The sequence below is a fragment of the Elaeis guineensis genome, chromosome 1, assembly GCF_000442705.2.
Source record: "Elaeis guineensis isolate ETL-2024a chromosome 1, EG11, whole genome shotgun sequence".
Taxonomy (NCBI): Eukaryota; Viridiplantae; Streptophyta; class Magnoliopsida; order Arecales; family Arecaceae; genus Elaeis; species Elaeis guineensis.
In genome coordinates this window covers 106100897-106115719 of record NC_025993.2, presented here as the reverse complement: position 1 = coordinate 106115719, position 14823 = coordinate 106100897, and positions in this window count along the sequence as shown.

Genomic DNA, 14823 nt, shown 5'->3' with positions numbered 1-14823 from the left:
ATGTACCATATTAATTAAACTGTATATCATAATTAGTTTATTTAATTCTGTACATAATTAATTTGATACTGCACACAGTTAAATTAACTTTGTACATAATTAATTTAATATTGCACACAGTTAAATGAACCATACACATAATTAATTTAATTAACATTGCATACAGTTAATTTAACACTGCACATAGTTAAATGAACCCTGCACAAAGTTAATTTAACATTACATATAGTTAATTTAACACTGTACATAGTTAAATAAATCATACACACACTTGATTTAACACTGCACATAGTTAAATCAACTGTGTGCAGTGTTAAATTAACTATGTGTAGGATTCATTTAATTAACACAGCACACCATTAATTTAACACTGCACATAGTTAATTTATTATTATTTTTAAAAATAATTTTAAAAAAATAATTTTTATTTATTATTGAAATCATCGAGGGAGCAAACTCAGACTTTGGCACTGGAGGAGGGTTGTGGGTGTTTGACACAGAGCCACGGGAGCACACTCAAACTCATCATGGACTAAGGTACATGATGTATTTATACCTCTTCTATATGACATCAACTCCTCATCAAATTGACTAAATTAAAATTATGGTAAAAATTATAGTCAAAAAAATTAATTTAAAAAATAATTTTAAAAGCATAGGCCATCGCTCTCTAGTGCTCCCCACATATTTTTCAAAATTATTTTTTTTAAAAAAATAATATTTTATATTATTTTAAAAATCTAATTATTTTTATTACAAAAAATAATTTATTTTTAAATAATTTATTTTATTTTATTATTTTATTTTTTATTTTTAGTTATTTAAAAATTATTTTTAAAAAGAAGTATTTTTAGAAATTATTTTTAAAACTATTTTTTGAAAAAAATTATTTATTAATAAATTATTAATTTTAAAAAATATAAATAAATAAATAAATAAAATATATAAAATATTTTTTTGAAAGGATGACTCACTAGAAATATTATAAAAATATAAATAAAGAAATAAATAAAATATGATTATTATTGTTTAATATTTATTTTTATTATTGTATTATTTTTATTTTTATTTTTTATTTTTTTCCTTCCTTCTCGTTCCCTCGCACGCCACAGACTTCCCCCTCCCCCCTCCCACGGCCTCAAGCTCCTTTGCGTACGTCACACCTCATCGCACCTTCGGTACCACATGGTGACCCTCTGTGGCCCCTGGTGCTACCCCCTGGCCACCCGCACCGCCCGTCTGCGTTGCCCCTGGCAACCTGCATCGCCCTCCTACTGTTGCTCCGTGCCACGGGTACCATATCTCGATCGTCTAGCTGCCCGCACCACCTCCGGCCACCCCCTCCATTCGTCCCAAAATAAAAAGAATATGAAATCGTCGGCCCAAATGGTGAGAGGAGGCTATCGCGGGCGATTGCCTGGGAGGTGAGGGGGGTCATCACGAGCGATCGCTGGGGAGGAGAAGAGGAGATTCAGGCACCAGGAAGAGGGTGCTGAGCGCCATTGCTGTGCTCTCCCCGAGGCTTTTATCGAGAAGAAAAAAACTGAAAAGAAGCCACGGAACAGGAGTATTCAATTTGATAGCATTTTGGTCTTATTAAGAGACTTAAAGTTAAAGCTTCATTTGTAATGGACTGAAAGTTATAAGTTGGATCAATAGAGACTAAAAATTGAACTTTGGTCCATAAATAGATCGGATATTATTTTTTTTTTAAAAAAAATAAAGGAGAAAGCACCAAGTAGTGGCTTACCTTTGTCAATGTGGTGTCTATGGATGCGATTATGACTCCAAAAAGTCCTTGAGATGCTCTTGAGACGAAAGAGACACACAATAAATTAAAAAAAAATTATAATAACACCTCTTGAATTTTTATCCCTTTATGTTTGGATACTAAAAGTTTAAAAATTTCAAATTGATGTAAAAATATAAAAAAAATTATAAAAAAATTCAACCCTCTATCTTCGACTTAACAACATAAGCAAAAAGATGAAATAACTAAGATACCTAAGTTCATACATATTAATTAATTTTTAATGAGTTGATTAAAATAAATAACTTGACCAATTTGTTAAAAAATGCACATGAAATCCCTAGATCATACACATGCAACCATCTTGCATCGTGTTCTATATTCCATGCCCCACAATCCATCCAGATTTAATTGAAGATAATTAATAAGATAAGAATGGGATGGCTTACATGGAAGAAATGGAGTGCAAGGGGATTTTGATTTGATGGTATAAGTAGGAACGTGATCAAAACCAACATCTATGGCTTAACGATGCTTCATCTCATGTTTGATGTCACTTGATAGCACCAATAATCATGGCAACAATGCTATCTTTTCAGATTTGACAAGAATTGTTCTAGATTTAAAAAGAACTGAAATAGGCCCGAGATAGTTTCATATTAGAAAAACTATTTTTATTTTTAAAAAAATATAGTTATCTACTTGTTATGAATATAAATTGTCAAAAAATATTTACTTTGAATTTCTATTATTATAATTCAAAAGACCTTGTGGAAGGATGCGTTGCTTTCTCGAGCAAATTACTGCAATGTTGAAAGCCTGTTGAAAAAGTTGACGAAGGCCTTTGTGATTTCAGTACGTTACATAAGTAACGATCTAGGCCCATATTATTAGAAAACAAGCTGATTCACATGCATAAATCGTTACGATCATAGTAACCACGGTGAAAGCAGATTTTAAAAATTTTAATCTGATCTAAACATGCTAATTCTAAATCATAATCAATCTTAGGATCATCTAAAATGTATAAATAAATTTATGAATACAGATTTGAAATCATAAATAGCAAGAAGATAGTGTATCTGATCACTTTTTTCTCTTCCTTCTTCGGATTGGATCCTACGGATATTTGAATTTCTATCGTAGCCATGCAAGCGCCCGGCTTTTATTGATATCCATATAGAGATATCCCGATCAAAACTCCTAAACTCTCGAGGTGCTAGCTCTCATGCAGGCTTCATTCTTCGACTTAAATCAGACCACTTTACTTGATATCACTTGAAGCAACCCTATATAAGATCCTGAGGATTGATCCTAACCATCAAGAAAAATCAAGAAATCTTTTCTTGCTTTTCTTTCTCTCTCTCTCTCTCTCAAAGGCTATCTCTCAGATCTCTATCTGATGTGGAATAGGGGTGCCGAAGAGAAGGGATGAGAGGTGGTTGGCATGGAGGAGGAAGGGGGCGTGAGGTAGTTATTGGCGCACACAAAGAAGGGATCGCTGCCTCACGCAAAAACCAATCCCTTCTTATAATTTTGCCGTGCAAAACTTTTAATATTTCGCACCAAAAATCAGATAGGGATTAGATCGGTTAGTTAGGCTTTATCTCTTATCTAGATAAGAGTCCTAACTAATCAAGAAACATCAAGAAACCATCTCTCCACACCCCTTCATGCGTGCCAAAGAAAATCAGCAAGAATTTTCATCGCCTCATCCTATTTTTGATCGGCCAAATGGAGACAGAAGCCCAGAGAACTGGGTTTTAAGGGTTAGGATCAATTTGATTCAAATTGGATCCAAATCAAGTACCAATTGAGTCCGAATCGAATCGAATTCGAAAAGCTGTCAAACTTGATCCAATCAGGATCAAAATCCAAATCTGATTTGGATAATTGAACCCAATTAGCATTAAATTAAATCAAATCTAATTAAAATAAATCTAATTTAAATTAATTAAGATTTGATTCATAATTTAATCTATCTTAATTAAATTATAATATTTATAATTAAATTTCTATACTAAAAATTAGTAGTTACTAAATTTATAACATTTACAAATTAGCAGTTTTCAAATTCAAATCATCTATCAAATTGATAATTCAAATTTGATCCAAACTGTTGATCAGATTAAACTCTTTTTGTGTGTGATCCCTCAGGTTCTATTCTATCTGATAGTAATACATATCGTGATTTCTATCACAGTATCATCAAAACTTCTTTCGATGGACCAGAATAATTTCAGCTCAACCCAACAAGGATCGTTGATTCAAAAATAATCTAAGTGAGTTCTCACAATCCACTAGTGATGCCTAGCAGCATGTAGTGGCAACCCAGTAGAATAAAAAAATTTGAACCCCTAAGTGCAGTTATTGTGTGATTCAATCCCTCTATTATGAATCCCGACTTGACAGAGATCATGGAGAACTCATCAAATCTTATTGTCAGTCATATGTCAGATTGGTTCAACTTGAATTCACTTGTGAATCATGTGGAAACTCTTTTCCAGTATTCACATTTACTTTGATCAAAGACTTTCTGAACTCAGTCTTGCTAATCGCATAGGACTACTCCTTTTCTATCGAAGTCGATAGATTCCATCAAAGTGCATCATACTCTAATAGTGAATCTGAACCTACTGTAGCTAACATACACAGTAAGGATCCAAATGACTAGGGACCAAGAAAATGTGCAGTCAAACTTAATAGCCTCGCTGTGAATAACCGATGACACTACAGGTCAAAAGATCACTCACACCACTGCAGCATCTAGAAGACCACTGACGAGTGAGTATACATTCAAATAGTTTCTCATATTGGTCACGCTCAGTGTAAGTTGTTCTCTAACAACCACCTGCACTCTCATCTAGTGTCACCACACCATAGACTCAAGACTCATCTGTCTGAAAGGGAAGTGATCCATATATCAATCTTAAATGGATTGATCACTATCCTCCGTGATGATCCTATGATCAAAAGTATTTAGAAACTAACCACTAATAATTATGTCTCAAATTCTCAATACCTTGAGAATATACAAAATTATTTTCATTAATTTTTAGGATAAATCATGGACACATAAATATGATTGAAAATAAAAATATCTTTTTATTAATACTAAAATTTTACAAGTACAAGAGTAGGCCCTGAAAATATAAATATGTCAACCAACAATTGACTTCTAGGACACACATCTAACAAACTTTCACTTGACATAAAGCCAATTGACCATATACCTAAGATTTATCTTCTCAAGGTGAGCTTCGATCTTTTGCAGGCTAAGAGACTTCGTCAGCAGGTCTGTCATGTTCTGTATGGAGTCGACTCTCTGCACTTCGACGAACTTCTTCTCGAGGTAGTCGCGTATGATATAGAACCACTATTCTATATACTTGGACTTCTAGTGAGACTTGATCTTCTTAGCGAGTGCTATGGCACCATTGTTATCATAGTGCAGTGAAATGGCATCCGATGGTATCACACCCAGCTCTGCAACGAACTTCTTATGCCAGTATGCTTCCTTAGCAGCTTTAGAGGCGGCGATGTATTCGGCTTTCATGGTCGAATCAGTAATGACCGACTGTTTGAAACTCTTTCAACTAATCAATCCATCATTACATAAAAAAATACACTCCGATATAGACTTTCTATCATCGATATTAGACATAAAGCTTGAATCGATGTATCCTTCAACTTTCAGCTCCGATCCTCCATCAAAAATCAAGAATAAATTCTTCGTCCTTCTCAAGTACTTAAGAATGTTATTAATTGCAATCCAGTGCTCCTCACCTAAATTCGACTGATATCTGCTCGTGACATTCACGACAAGTGCTATATCAGGTTGAGTACACAGCATGACATACATGAAGCTCCCTATTGTCGAAGCATAAAAGATTTTGCTTATGCGTTGGATCTCCTTAGGTGTATCAGGACATATCTTTTTAGAGAGATAAATGCCATGCCTAAAGGCAAGAAACTCCTCTTAGAATTTTTCATGCTGAACCTCTTCAGCACCTCCTCTATGTATATTTTTTAAGAAAGTCCTATCATTCTCTTAGATCTATCCCTATAGATCTTTATGCCAAGAATGTAGGAAGCTTTTTCCAGATCTTTCATAGAGAATTTCTTTGATAATCATACTTTGATCAAGGTCAGCATGGGAATATCATTCTCAATCAGAAGGATGTCATCCACATATAATACGAAGAATATGACAGTGCTCTCACTGACTTTTTTATATATATACGGCTCCTCATTTCTGATGAAATCAAATAATTTAATCACATCATTAAAGTAGGAATTTTAACTTCGAGATGCTTGCTTAAGTGCATAAATAGATCTTTACAGCTTGCAGACTTTGTGATCGCTATCATTGGATGTAAAACTTATAGTCTGCTCTACATAGATATCTTTCTCAAGATATCCATTTAGGAAGGCAGTTTTCACATCCATTTGTCAAATTTTATAATCGTAATAAGCTGCAGCAGCAAGCAGAGTCCGGATGGATTTCAGCATAGCTACTGATGAAAATTTTTTTTGATAGTCAATATCTTTACGTTGACTGTATATTTTCGCTACCAGCCTTGCCTGATAGGTCTCTACCTGATCATCCGATCTTTTTTTTTTTGTAAATCCATTTATACCCAATAGGTACAATACCCTCAGATGGATCTACTAAAATTCAAATCTGGTTGGAATGTATGGAGTCAATTTCTGACTTTATCACTTCCATCTATTTCTCGAAGTCTACATCTATCATCACTTCTTTATAGGTCTTAAGATTATTCCTAATATCACTATCTTCCACAAAGAATGCTTTCTCTAGATCCTCTGTAAAAATACTTAAGTACCTTTTGAGAGGACGGAAGATCCTACTAGATCTATGAGATGGAGGAGGTACCACATCAACTGGCTCACTAATGGGTTCAGATTTTTGGATTCGATGCTCTTCAGAGATCTTCTCTTCGAACTCAATCTTCCTCCCACTGCCTTCATCTTAAATAAACTCTTTTTTCAAGAAGATGGCATGACGGCTCATAATCACATTATGATTATCTGAAAGATAGAAATAGTACATCATGAATTCTTTAGGATACCTTATAAAATGAGTCTTAAGTGACCTAACCTCTAACTTGTTCGCCTGCTGTCGCTTGACATGGATCGAACATTTTTAAATCTTGAGATAACTAAGACTCGATTTTTTACCATACCATAACTCGTATGGTGTGGTAGAAACGAATTTAGAGAAATTTCTATTTATAAGGTGAATAGCAGAAAGTAACGTATATCTTCAGAGAAAAATTAAAAAATTTGTAAAGCTCATTATAGATCGGATCATATCCAATAAGATCCGATTCCTCCTTTCAGATACCTCATTGAGCTGAGGCATCCTTAGAGGTATCTACTGTGAGACTATACCGTTGTCCTTAAGATAGATCCAAAATTTTTTACTAAGATATTCGCCTCATCGATCTGATTGAAAAATCTTTATGGATTTATTGGTTTGCTTCTCTACTTTATGTTTGAACTTTTTGAATTTTTTAAAAGTCTCAGACTTATGGTGCATCAAATTCACAAAATCATATCATGAGTAATCATCAGTAAAGATTATGAAGTAGATATAATCATCTCAAGTCTGTACATCGAATGGACTACACATATCAATATGTACCGGGGCTAATATATCAGTGGCCCTTTCTTCTTGTCCTACAAAGACCAGCTTAGCCATCTTTCTTTGAAGATAGGACCCACAAACTGAATATGACTCGAAAGTTAATGGCCCGATAAGATCATTTTTTTCTAATTTATTAAGTCTATCCTCTCCAATATGACCTAGCCTAAGGTGCCATAGATACTTTTGACTAATTTTATCTCTAGATCTCTTAGACCATACGGTACTCATAATTTGCTCGTTATGGTTAAAACTCGCATCAACATGCAAATGATAAAGACTGTCTATCAAATAAGTACACGTGATAATTTTATTTTTAAAATAAATTGAACACACATCTTTATTAAAATAAAAATTATAATTATCCTATACCAGCATAGAAATGAAAATCAAATTTCTACTGACTACAAGTATAAAATAATAATTTTTCAAAAGTAAACTATATCCTAACGGTAGCTTCAAAGAGTAAGTCCCGACGGCCACAACAATAATTTTTGCTCCATTACTGACTTAGAGAGTGATCTCACCTTCTCTCAATCCTCTAATTTTCTCTAGACCCTGCATTGAAGTACACAAGTGAGCACTCGAATCAGAATCTAAAATCCAACTAGAAGAAGAGAAAATCGTTAGATTAGTTTTAATAACGAGCAATTCAAGCATAACTTCAGAAGGCACATCCTTCTTCTTATTCTTCACTGTGGCTAGATATGCAAGACAATTCTTCTCCAGTGACCTTCGACATTATAGTGAAAATATTTTTCCTTATCGCTGGCTTTCTTTAGAGTTTTTTTCTTCTTCCCACTCTCGATCTTTTGCTTCTTCACAGGCTTTTGTTCTTTTTCTTCTTTCCAGTAGACTTTTTTTTGGAAGAAGCTTGCTCCACAGTAAGAATTATTCTTCTTAAACTTTTCAAGATGCTCTCAGCTGTCACCAACATATTCAATAACTCCGATAAGGTACTATCAATCTTATTCATATAGTAGTTTATGATGAACTGACCATACGAATCAAGAAGGGACTGCATGATCAAATCTACGTGTAGTTCCTTATCCATATTCATTTCGAGCTTCTGAAGCTCTTCAATATCTTTGATCATTGTCAGATAATGATCGTGCACAGACTACCCATCATGTATTTTCACTCTGAAAAATCTGCAGGAGACTTCTAAGCAAGCCATACGACTCTACTCACCATACAACTCTTGTAGGTTAGTCAGAATTTGTCTGACAGTCCTCATGTCTTCATGCAGATGTTGAAAATTATTGGACATGGACGTAAGAATATAGCTCCTAGCCCTATTATCTTCGTCCATTCATTTGTCAAGTGTAGCTCGTTGATGAGGGGATGGGTGAGTCGGCAATACAGGCATCTCCTGATCTAGGATATGGATCAATTTCTCAAAGCTGAGAATAATTTTCAAGTTCTGAAACCAGTCTTTGTAGTTCAATTCGGTCAACCTATTGATGTCAAAGATTCAAGCTAGAGGATTTGAACTCGACATGGTTAATTAACTGCTGAGAGAAAATAATTTTTAATTAGATATTTATACTTGTAAATATTTGTTATAGGGACTTTAATAAACAAACAAGATTTCCACTATTTCTATGAATCTTTTATACTTCTTGGATGGAGAAACAGAAATCTATACACAATTAGTTTTTAATGGATACTACGTTTCCACTGATCCATGTGCATCTCACTTAACAGTTATTGGTGACGCATGACTAATGAGTGGACAATACATTGTCCATTGCTTCACTAAGCAAAATACAGTAGATTCGGTCTCTATGTTCTGTAGCCACACCTGACAGTTATTAGCACATTTGTTAACTAAGTTAGACCCACCATACACCAACGAATGCAAAGCCATCATTGGATCCCTCACCTAATAGTTATTGGATCCAACCCTATCTTTACCGTGGAGCATCCAATGTCATAGAGTGATTTTATCTTTTCGATACAATCGAACCACTGTGACCAGCTGAGAATGACGAACTCCAGAAAGGCACCCGCATCTCTACAATGGTGGAAAATCGCTAGACTTAATATTTGATTGAGAAGATTTAGGTCTAGGTCTCTTCCTTAATTAGTTATAACGGTTATGATTAACCTAGTGATATAGACTAGCTCGAGTCAACAAGTAGCCTAATACGAAATATAATCTTCCAAAATAGCCAAGTACGTTAAGATGTGTGGGGGTCTCCCATTACTTTTTTTAGACACTAACGAATTGGTCAGATCAGATAACAAAATTAATTAAATAACCACAATCTATGTATTTGTTATAGACACCAAATTGGTTGATTAGAATCGATTAGATTTGCCTATTAATCCGGGCTCGATCCACTGAGCCAAACTAGATTTTAAGTTAATCGGTAACATATGGCTATTAATCGATTCGACCAAACTACAACTAATTGAATTGGTCATGAGCATATTTGACCTACTCCTAATCAATATTTGATTCGATTTGATCAGCTGCTCAAACTAGACCTAATTGAGCTACCTATACCCTTAACCCCATGTTTTATGTAATTAAAATTTAGATCTTAAATTTAAACTTTAGATCTTTTAATTTCAAGTCTTAATTCTTAATTAAGTGCATTATGAACATAGATTTATTTTAGATATCAAATTAATTTCTAATCTAAATTAATTTAGATTGCATCACATGCAACTTTGCTGTCAACAGACTCAGATCGATTCGCCCTGAAACTTGGGTCGACTCGTCTGTGACAAACAAAAACTGTAAGCTCATGCCTGTAAGATTGAGTTGACTCATATGCAAATGAGCCGACTCACCAGGATCTCGAATTGACTCTAACAAGGATGAGTCGACTTGATAAGGACTCGAGTCAACTCGATCTGAATCCGAGCTGACTCGACAGGCAAGCCAGTCACAAATTTAGGTTTTCATACAAATTAGATCCTAGGGTTTCAGATCTAAGATTTTGCAAAAATTAAATTTTAGATCATGTGTCAACAAACTACATATCACATATATAATTTTACAATCTAAAATTACTCAAAAACATGTATCTAATATATGCATGAAAATAAAACCTAGATCTAAAACTTGTATCATATATATCTAGGATCTTTAGATCATGGTTCTTCTTCATGGAAGATCATTACAAATAGCATCCCTATACGTCATAAGAGAACCCATCAATTGGACAAGTGAGAAGCTTTAACCCCTGCTTCCTCTTATTACTAGACAGCCATGGTGATGCACCCAATCTAAGTATTAGGCTAATAGGAATTTAATCTAACATATCTAATATGTAATCTATTAAATTCAGACTAGACTTTTTTTCACATATCAAATATATAAACTATAAATCAGACCATATGAATGCAATTTTAGATCTAAAATTTATTTAAAATATGCTAGAACGACGTGGCTCTGATACCACTAATAGAAAACAGGTTGATTCGCATGCATAGATCATTATGGTTACAGTACCATAGCGGAAGCAGATTTTAAAAATTTTAATTTGATCTAAGCATGCTGAATCTAAATCATAATCAACTCTAGGATCGTCTAACATATATAAATAAATTTATGAATACAGATCTGAAATCATAAATAGCAAGAAGATGGTATACCTAATCACTTTTCTCTCCTCCTTCCTCGGATCGGATCATGCGGATGTTTTGAATTCCTGTCGTAGCCATGCAAGCACCCGAACTCTACTGGTATCCACATAAAGATGTCTCGATCAGAACTTCAAAACTCTCGAGGTGCTAGCTATCTTGTAGGTTTCGTTCTTTGACTTGAACCAGGTCACTTTACTTGATATCACTTGAAGCAGCCCTATATAGGATCATAGGGATTAATCCTAACCACCAAGAAAAATCAAAAAATTTTATCTTGATTTTCTTTCTCTCTCTCAGAGGCTCTCTTTCAGATCTCTATCTGATGTGGAATAGGGGTGCAGAAGAGAAGGGATGATAGGTGGTTGGCGTAGAGGAAGAAGGGGGCGTGAGGTAGTTATTGGTGCACACAAAGAAGGGATCGCTGCCTCATGCAAAGACTAACCTATTTTATCGCACAAAACTTTTAATATTCTATGCCAAAAATTAGACAGAGATTAGATGGGTTAGTTAAGCTTTATCTCTTATCTAGATAAGAGTCCTAACTAACCAAGAAACATCAAGAAACCACCTCTCCACACCCTTTCATGCATGCCAAAGAAAATCAGTGAGAATTTTCATCACCCCATCCTATTTCTAATTGATCAAATAGAGAAAGATGCCCAGAGAACCTGGGCTCTAAGGGTCAGAATCAATTTGATTTAAATTGGATCTAAATCGAGTCCAAGTTGAGTCCGAATCGAACCAAATTCGAAAGGCTGTCAAACTTGATCCAATCAGAATTGAAATCTAAATCTAATTTGAATAATTAAATCTAATTAGCATTAAATTAAATCAAATTAAATTAAAATAAAATTAATTAAAATTTAATTTATAATTTAATCAATTTTAATTAAATTATAATATTTATAATTAAGTTTCAATACTAACAATTAGCAGTTATTGAATCTATAATACTTACAAATTAGTAGTTTTTAAATTCAAACTATTAATCAAATTGATAATTCAAATTTAATCCAAACTGTTGATCAGGTCAAATTTTTTTTATGTGTGACCCCTCAGATTTTATTCTATCTAGTAGTAAGACATACCGTGATCTCTATCATAGTATCATCGAAACTCTTTTCGATAGACCAGAGCAATTCCAGCTCAATCCAACAAAGATCGTTGATCCGATAATAATTCTAGTGAGTTTTCACAATCTACTTATGACACCTAGTAGCATATAGTGACAATCTAGTAGAACAAAAAAATTAAAATTTTTAGGTACAATTATCGTGTGATTCAATCCCTCTATCATGAGTCTCCGACTTGATGGAGGTCATAGAGAACTCGTCAAACTCCATCATTAGTCATATACTAGATTAGCTCAACTCGAGTTCACTTGTGAATCTCATGAAAAATTTTTTTTAGTATTCACACTTGCTTCGATCGAAGACTTTTTGAACTCAGTCTTGCTAATCGTATAGGACCACTCCTTTTCTACCAAGATTGATAGATTCCATCTAGATGCATCCTATTCTAATAACGAACATGAACCTACTGTAGCTAATATACATAGTATGGATCCGAATGGCTAGGAATCAAGAAAATATGCAGTCAAACTCAGTAGCCTCGCTGTGAATAGCTGATGACACCGTAGGTCAAAGAACCACTCACACCATTGCAGCATTGAAAAAAATACTGACGAATGAATAGACATTCAAGAGATTTTTTATGTTGGTCACGCTCAGTATAAGTTATTCTCTAACAACTACCTGTACTCTTATCCTAGTATCACCATACCATAGACTCAAGACTCATCTGCTTGAAAGAAAAATGATCTGTACACTGATCTTAAATTAATTGATCACTATTCTCCGTGACGATTCTATGATTGAGAGTATTTAAAAACTAACCACTAATAATGTATGTTTTAAATTTTTAACATCTTGAGAATATATAAAATTATTTTTGTTAATTTTTAAGATAAATCATGGATACATAAATATGATTGAAAATGAAATTACCCTTTTATTAATAATAAAGTTTTACAAGTATAAGCACAGATCCTAAAAATATAAATATATCAGCTAATAATTGACTTCTAGGGCCACATCTAACACATATGATCCCTTTTGCTTATCAGAAGGCAATCACACGACTACTTGTTGGGGCCTTATATTCTGAGGATATAAAAAGGCAAAAGCCCAGCAATGCCACTTATGTCATGCCAGGCCACTATATATCATACCCGAAAGCTATTAAGAAAGAAATCTATGGGCAAAGTTATTGAAAAAATTTATGGCCAAAGGACTTAATTTCATTAGCTATGATAGCATGCTTATATATACATCTTATAGGATCAAAATCCCTACATCAAAGGAATCAATATCTTTACATCAAAAAAATAATATGATCCACATAATGAAAATCTTCACAAATGTACATAGTTAGCAAAATTAGGAACGATTTCATTCTCATGGAATGGTGCTATCTGCTAAATCTGGTTGCATGGTTGGCCAAAAAAATCAAAAAATAATTTTCACCATATAAGATTGTATAGCTACCCATATTTGCCTAATATGATGTCGAGAGAATCAATATATGATCTTCATTATAGCTACCCATATTTGCTTATTTGGATATCGAGATCTTCATGATAGTTGTCCATATCTGTTTAATTGGATACTAAGATCTTCAAGATATGATTTTCATCGCTCCCTCTCAAGTTGGAGCATGGAGATAAAAAATGCCCAATTTGGATAAGAGATGATGAAATCGATCCTTTCCAAGCACCTTGGTAAAGATATCTGCTAGTTGTTGTTTGGTAGGAATGTAGTAAGTAATGAGTTCATTGGATTGGATCCGTTCATGGACAAAATGGCAGTCAATTTCAATATACTTGGTTCGTTTATGAAAAATCGGATTGGAAACAATGTGGAGAGCTACTTGGTTGTCACAATAAAGCTGCATGGGATGTGTAAGAGAAACATACAAATCAAAAAGAAAAGCTTGAAGCTAAAGAAGCTCACTAGTAGCAGTAGACATAGCTCTATATTCAGTTTTAGTGGAAGAATATGAGATTGTACTTTGCTTCTTAGTTTTTCAGAAAAGTGAAAAATACCCAAGTGGTGGAGCGATGGATAGTAGGATAACTCACCCAATCAGAGTCATAAAAAGCGACTAAGGATAATTCACTAGATGCAGAAAGAAATATATCTTGTTCTGATGCCGTTTTGAGATAGCGAAGAATTCACACGGCAGCATCAAGGTGTGGCTGAAGGGGATTATGCATGAATTCACTAAGAACATGAACCGAATAACATAGATCTGGACGAGTAATTATCAAGTAGATTAGCTTGCCAGTTAAGCGCCTGTATAGAGAAGGATCAACCACCTTTGGACTAATAGCACTGGATAAAGAATGATGTTGTTCCATTGGAAATGCACATGGCTTGACTCCTAGCATGCCCGTCTCAAAGAGAATGTCAAGTGCATATTTTCTTTGCTTGAGCACAATACCATCCGACGATCTGGCAACTTTAATTCCCAAAAAATATTTTAATGGGCCTAGATCTTTGATATGAAACTGTGAGAACAGATAAGTCTTAATAGAAGAGATACAAATGGAATCATTTCCGACAAGAATGATATCATCCACATAGATTAAGATGAGAACTATACTTTCACCATGAGCATGAGTGAACAAGGAGTAATCGGCCTTGGACTACTTAAAATCTAACTAGACAATAGAGGAGGTGGATTTTTCAAACCCATTACGAGATGTTTGTTTGAATCTATACAATTTAAAGACTTGTTCAATTTG